This window comes from Sceloporus undulatus, chromosome 6, assembly GCF_019175285.1.
Source record: "Sceloporus undulatus isolate JIND9_A2432 ecotype Alabama chromosome 6, SceUnd_v1.1, whole genome shotgun sequence".
In the NCBI taxonomy this organism is placed as follows: domain Eukaryota; kingdom Metazoa; phylum Chordata; class Lepidosauria; order Squamata; family Phrynosomatidae; genus Sceloporus; species Sceloporus undulatus.
The window spans coordinates 91,919,213-91,925,212 of NC_056527.1; the positions used below are offsets into that span (position 1 = coordinate 91,919,213).

Genomic DNA, 6,000 nt, shown 5'->3' on the forward strand with positions numbered 1-6,000 from the left:
TCGAGTCCAGCCAGTACAGCTAACAGCCATGGTGATGGGCATTGTAGTCCAAAGCAGAAAAAGCATTGCAGATTCTCCCTCCCTGTCCCAAACCCTTGCTTCTGTCGAGAGATTGTGAAACATCTCACTGCCTCTGCATTGGGACAGCCTAGTCTTCATGGGTCCTTCTTTGTTGTCGTTGTGTGCCTTCAAATCATTTCCAGTTTAAGGGGACCCTAACGCGAATCTATCACCGAGTTTCTTGCCATGTTTCTTCAGAGGGAGTTTGCCATTGTCACTCTCTGAGGCCGACTTGCCCAAGGTCACCCAGTGGGTTTCCATGGCTGAGCAGGGATTCGAACCCTGGTCTCCAGAGTTATAGTCCAATGCTCAAACCACTACATTACATTGGGTTTCATGGTTCCTTGTACAGACAGGTAATTGATGTTTTAAATGTTTGTGCAAGTGAAGCTTAGCAAGTAAGCATTAAAAAGAAGGTATGCAAAGTAATTCAAAGGATCCCACAAGTAGAAGGGCTTGTTGTGACCTCTGCCTGAGATTCCAGAAAATCATTGCCAGGAAAACTAGCACCTTGCAGATGATGATGATGATGATGATGGTGATGATGAATCAGTCTCTAGACTGCATGGCCATAAACCAATGATGATGATGGGTCTTGTAGTTCAAAACAATTGAGGGGAGTGATTCTGAGCTTATACCTGGCTTGATATATGGCTGCTGGGTCTTACCTTAGTGCAGGGGTTCCCAATCTGGGGTGCCCACACCCATAGGGGGTGCAAAGTAAAATTTCAAAGTGGCTTCTGTTTTTGAGTAACAAATCATGAGTCATCACTCAATTTTTTTCTCAATAAATTAGAATCTAATTGCTCAATTTAGATGTTAAATTTATACACTGAATTAAAAGGTTTTTTTATATTAAGTTCTGTTTGTTCACCTACAGCAGTGCAGGTGAACAAACACTACTGCGGATGAACAAATTGAACTTTAAAAAAAATTAACACAGGTCTAAAACACACTGCAGAAATAATCCAGTTTGAGACTGCTGTAACTGCCCTGGCTCAGAGCTAGGGAATTTTGGGAACTGTAGTTTTGTGAGCTACAGTATTTAGCTTTCTCTATCAAAGAGCTCTACAGTTCTGAGGATTACATAGCACTGAGCCACGGCAGTTAAAGCAGTCTCAAAGTGGATTATTCCTGCAGTGTGTTTTGGACCTCAGTGTATAAAATACAATATATAATAAAATGTTCTCCTGAAGTAGTGCATATTATGAGGGTCAGTGTGCTGCAGTAGTGTGAGCATTGGATGAGGAAACTGGAGACTAAGGTTTGAATCCCAACTTGGTCATGGAAACCCACTGGGTGGCCTTGGGAAAGCCACACTCTCTCAGCCTCAGAGGATGGCAATGGCATTCCCCCAAGAAATGTGCCAAGAAAACCCCATGATTTTAGCATTGCCGTAAGTCAGAAATGACTTGAAGGCGCATCATACCAACCATGGGTATGTGGTTCAAAAAGCAGAAATTAGATGACTTCATCTTCAAATGTGGTATTCCTTTTGTAGGGGGTGCAGACATTAATCAAAAACAGTTCCTAGGGATGTGGGCCATAGAAAAGGTTGGGGAACACTGCTTTAGTATAACCTGGCTCAAACAGGGGGTCTAAAGCTCCCCCCTTGCCATCATCACCATAAAGATACTGGTTTCCAAACCCTGCCCTGTCCTGTATCAAAGCCCTCCATCCCACAGGTTTGTGCACAGCCTCCAAAAGGACAGGTGGAGTCCTGGTTGCCACGGCGACAGTATCTTTACAAGGGAACCTAGAGGAAGCTGGCTTGCATTGCTAAGGTCACACTTGGGGGGTGCAATGGCAGGCATGTAATGAAGGAGAGGGGGGTGACTCCACTCCCATCACTTTCCCTTACAGGGGGGGATTTTGGTCCCTTTCCCCCTCCCAGCTCCCAAAATCCATGCATCTTCTCCCTCTCCCCATCACCTCTGCATAGCCAAGAAGCAACCATCTCCAGCAGCAGCATCAGCAGCAGCTAAAAGGGAGTGCGGAAAGAAGGCAACCGAGAGAAAGAGCTGCTGACGGATGAATTTATAGACACTGCAGCCTCCCATTGTGTGAAGGTGGTTGTTGTGCCTGGGGATGGCAGAAGCAGAAAGCGTTTTAAGGTGGCCTGGCTGGAAGTAACCTGTGGCAGGTAAGGAGATGGGGGAAGAATGAGACAGAGAGAGAGATCAGAGGGAGGAGATGGAAGGACAGGGCAGGAGTGCCAAAGCTGGATGGGGAGAGGGAGAGGGATGCTCCACCAGCAGGGCTATTGCATCTTTGGTGCTCCAGTCCTGGAGAGGAGAAAAGTACATATCCCCTTCCCTCCCTCCCTTGAATATTCTGAGTTAAGAATCCCTCCTTTTCTATTTGCAAAGATAATTTTTAAAAAATCCTCCCATGCCTTGTGACTTCTTCCCTTCTTCTGTAATTTGATCACTGCACCAAACTGTGTAACAGCCGAATTGATCGATAGTACCCCCTTCCTCAAAATCTCCCCTCCACACGTATATATCATTCCAAGTCTAAATTAAAAGGACACCACAATATGTCCTATGGGGCTGGAGATGGCTTGTGGAGCAACATGGAACAGCTGCCTGCCCTATAGAAGCATGTATAGGCACATAGTTTTCTCTAGGGGTTGCTTCGATGTGATGAGTAAGTATAGAAAAGAGCATGGGATTGTTGATTTTTTTTTTAAATGCATCCTTGTATTTTGTCATTGTGGAGAAGGAAGGAATGAAGAGGAAGAGAGAGGGTATAAGTCTGGATTTTTGCGTCTTCCCAATAAGGCAGAGTGGGGCCAAGACTCCAGGATTCAGCTTGCATTTTGATGGCAGAGTGTAAGTGAAGTGGGTGTGTTTGTGTGCTAAGAACATGCAGGAAAAGACAGGTTTGTTGAGGCCAAGAGGCTGGGCCAGTAGTGGATGTTTCTTGTGCCAGCCAGCCTTCTAGACGCTCACGATGGTGAATAAGGATATGATGTCATTTTACTCTTACAACAATCCTGTGAGGTAGGTTGGTGCTGCCTGGGTTTTAGTAACTTGTCCAAGGTCACCCCAGTGATTTTCATGACTGAGGAGGGATTGAAACGTACAGTTCCCAGATTTGGAATCAGACACTCTGAATATTATACTACATTATATTTTAGCAGTAGTAGTCGTTGTCATAGTAGTAGCAGCAGTAAAAAAAACAGTGGCAAAGAATATTGTCATAAAGACTGGGACTTATTTCCCACTACACCTCAGTATCAGAAAAGTACAAAGGGCACTTAATGAGTTTTTAATGGAAAGATGCTAGGTTTACAACTATGTGGACTTTCTGATATGTAATTCATCCATCTCCATCTCTCCATGTGGCTCTCCAGCTGCGTATTTTCAGTGAGATGTTCTTGCCAATGTTCAGGCATACTCTTTATTATATTCCATATGTTGTAAGGATGAGCTGTAGCATTGAGGATGGGATGGGATTATGAGAAGCCCTTTCTGTACTGAAAGACCTCCCTCCCTCACCCTTTTTCTAAATTGATTCCCAGGATCCCAAAGAAAGAGAGCTATGACCATCCATTCCCCCACCTGTTTCTTCCTTGTAAGCTCTCCCCAATTTAATGATTTTGACAATATAACAGTTTGGCAATGATGTAAGCTTTGCCTCATCCACCCTCTAATATTTCTGATTCCCAAATTTGCACCAAGAGAATTGTTTTGTGACCTAACTGCAAAGTATTTCTCAATGCTCCTCCCACATTGTGGACACTTTCACACGGGAGGCAAGCGATTAAAACATGGGAATAGCACGATCCAGGGGAAGACTATCACACCCCTGCGTGCTTCTCCCGTTCATGTCCCATGCATTAACTGTAATTGATGCATCATTGGGTAATAACGGGAGTTTCCATTATTACCCAATGACGCATCCATTTAATGGTGCTTGCCTCCTGTATGAAAGCATCCTATGAGTCATCCAGTAACTGGATAGAGTATGGCTACACCTCTTGCTGTCTAAAATATAATCAGCAGTGTGGCTTACTCCTAGGTTGCACAGAATTAGTAAACTCATCTCTGGGCTTTATTACCTAAGACTACACATGAGGGCTCACATAACACACGGTCTACTATATGCAGCAGAATGAAATGACAGAATTCTGAGGTGGTAGAATCAACTGTACTACTACCGAAAGCACATGGTAGATTTCATTTTTAAATCCTGAATTGTATTTAAAAGCCTTCAAGTAGAAAACCAAAAGAACAAGGAGTCAATTATTTTACATTTCTCCCTAATGTGCATACTTTGTACTTGCAGGTAGTATTAAAAAAAAAAAAAACCTCAGAGAAATTTAGCAATAAAATCTCCTGCCTGCAGCTTGAAGTGGCAAGGTTCACCATACTAGCTAAGGCCTCTGCCATCTCGTCTTGTACCATATGTAAATAATGTCAGTTTAAAACATCCTCCAATGGTGAATGAATTAATTATTCCTCGCAGGTAGAAAGCTAGCATATAGGAGACATGAGCAGATTAGAACTTCTCTCCTTGACATATTAATTTCTTTTTAAAAGAGGGGGTTGTCTGTAATAGTGTTCCACTACTTGTAAATGCTAGTCCAGATTTATCTTTGAGAAGATTCTATTATGATAATAATTCACTTTTTGCCTTGTCAGGTGATGAGGGACAGCACTGGCAGCCTCCAGCTATTCTCCCAAGTTCCCAGGAACTCCTCACTTGTAGGGTACAACTGTATGCATCACACAGCCTGTTCTGGATCCCCTAATCCAGGGGTGAGCAATGGGCAGTGGTTGGGGGACTGCCTTGCTCTTCCATGGGACTTTGGAGGACCACCCTATTGCACTCTACCATGTGCCATTTTTGCAATTTTTAAAAATGGTCCCAAGCCTCCTGGGAGACATAGGGGCAACTTGGCCACATTTTTTGCTTCCTGCCCCAACCATTTTAGCCAAAGAGAGGCTCCTTTTTTTCTCTCTTTTTAAAAAAGTATACAATACTAGTGAACTTTTTTGGATATATATTTTTTTAAATTGGGTGCTGCCTCTCCCCACAAATGGTCTGGGAATCTGTATGCCATCCATGGGTGGACTGCATTTTTCTCATCCTTACCCTAAACCTGCTCTTCTGATACAATGCGGGGCGACACTATTCTATTGCCAACATTTAAGCCAGGTGTGACTGTTCAGTTGCTGCATGTTGAACAGAGATGAGAACAGCTTTTCCTTTGCCAAAGTAAAAAAAATGTGAGGGGATGAGATGGTATGACAAATTAAGGTACACAATACATAGCCCCTTCCCCTCTCCTTACAGCACTACCTGTTTATGAGGACACTACAGAAAACAGAAATGATTTAGTAATCCATTTTAGATGGGGAAGCCAAGGGATGGGAAGAGAAACTAGGAATTGATTAATCAATAATGGAGGCGAGCATGAGGGTAAAGGAGAGACAGATGGTGACTGGAGAGTAGAGGGTTGCCAAATGGTTTTGTTAAAGAGGTGGACATAGGGAGGGAGCTTTGAAAAAGAAAAGAGCAGCAGCTTTGGGGCTCTTTAGCACACACATAAACACATACACTACTTGATCAAGGCTAATAGGTACAAAAACATAGCATTAGGATAGTGTAGTTAGTCTTCCAGTGAAACCTCCTGCACTTCCCCACTGCACATTGAAACAAATCAGAATGCTGGTGAAAAGGGACATCTGTGTTGTTGGCTTCAGGTTGGCATTTGTCTTGTCCTTTCATGGCACCCCATAAATACAAGCTGGCTACGTGTTGGCATGGCACCTGCTCTATAACATCCAATTTTCATCTGCTCCTCATCCTACCAGTTTGAGGTGTTTTCCCCCTCAACTACACATTCATAGATTTTGGAGGTGATATTAATTTCTCGGAACATGAGTCTTTGCCTTTTTAAAGTTAGACAATACTTTGTGTTTTTCTTCC

The 6,000-nt window shown here is 43.3% G+C and overlaps 1 protein-coding gene across 11 annotated transcripts in view; it reads left to right on the top strand.

Annotated features, from left to right (window-relative positions):
* Positions 1-6,000, top strand: part of SRCIN1 (SRC kinase signaling inhibitor 1) — a 323,749-nt gene that overhangs the window by 178,130 nt on the left and 139,619 nt on the right. Inside the window, exon 3 of one of the 11 annotated variants that reach the window (XM_042474129.1) lies at positions 2,003-2,203. The exons of the other annotated variants lie outside the window; for them this stretch is intronic. The gene's annotated coding sequence lies outside the window, so the exon portion shown is untranslated. The remainder of the gene's footprint in view (positions 1-2,002; positions 2,204-6,000) is intronic. 11 annotated transcript variants of the gene reach the window in all.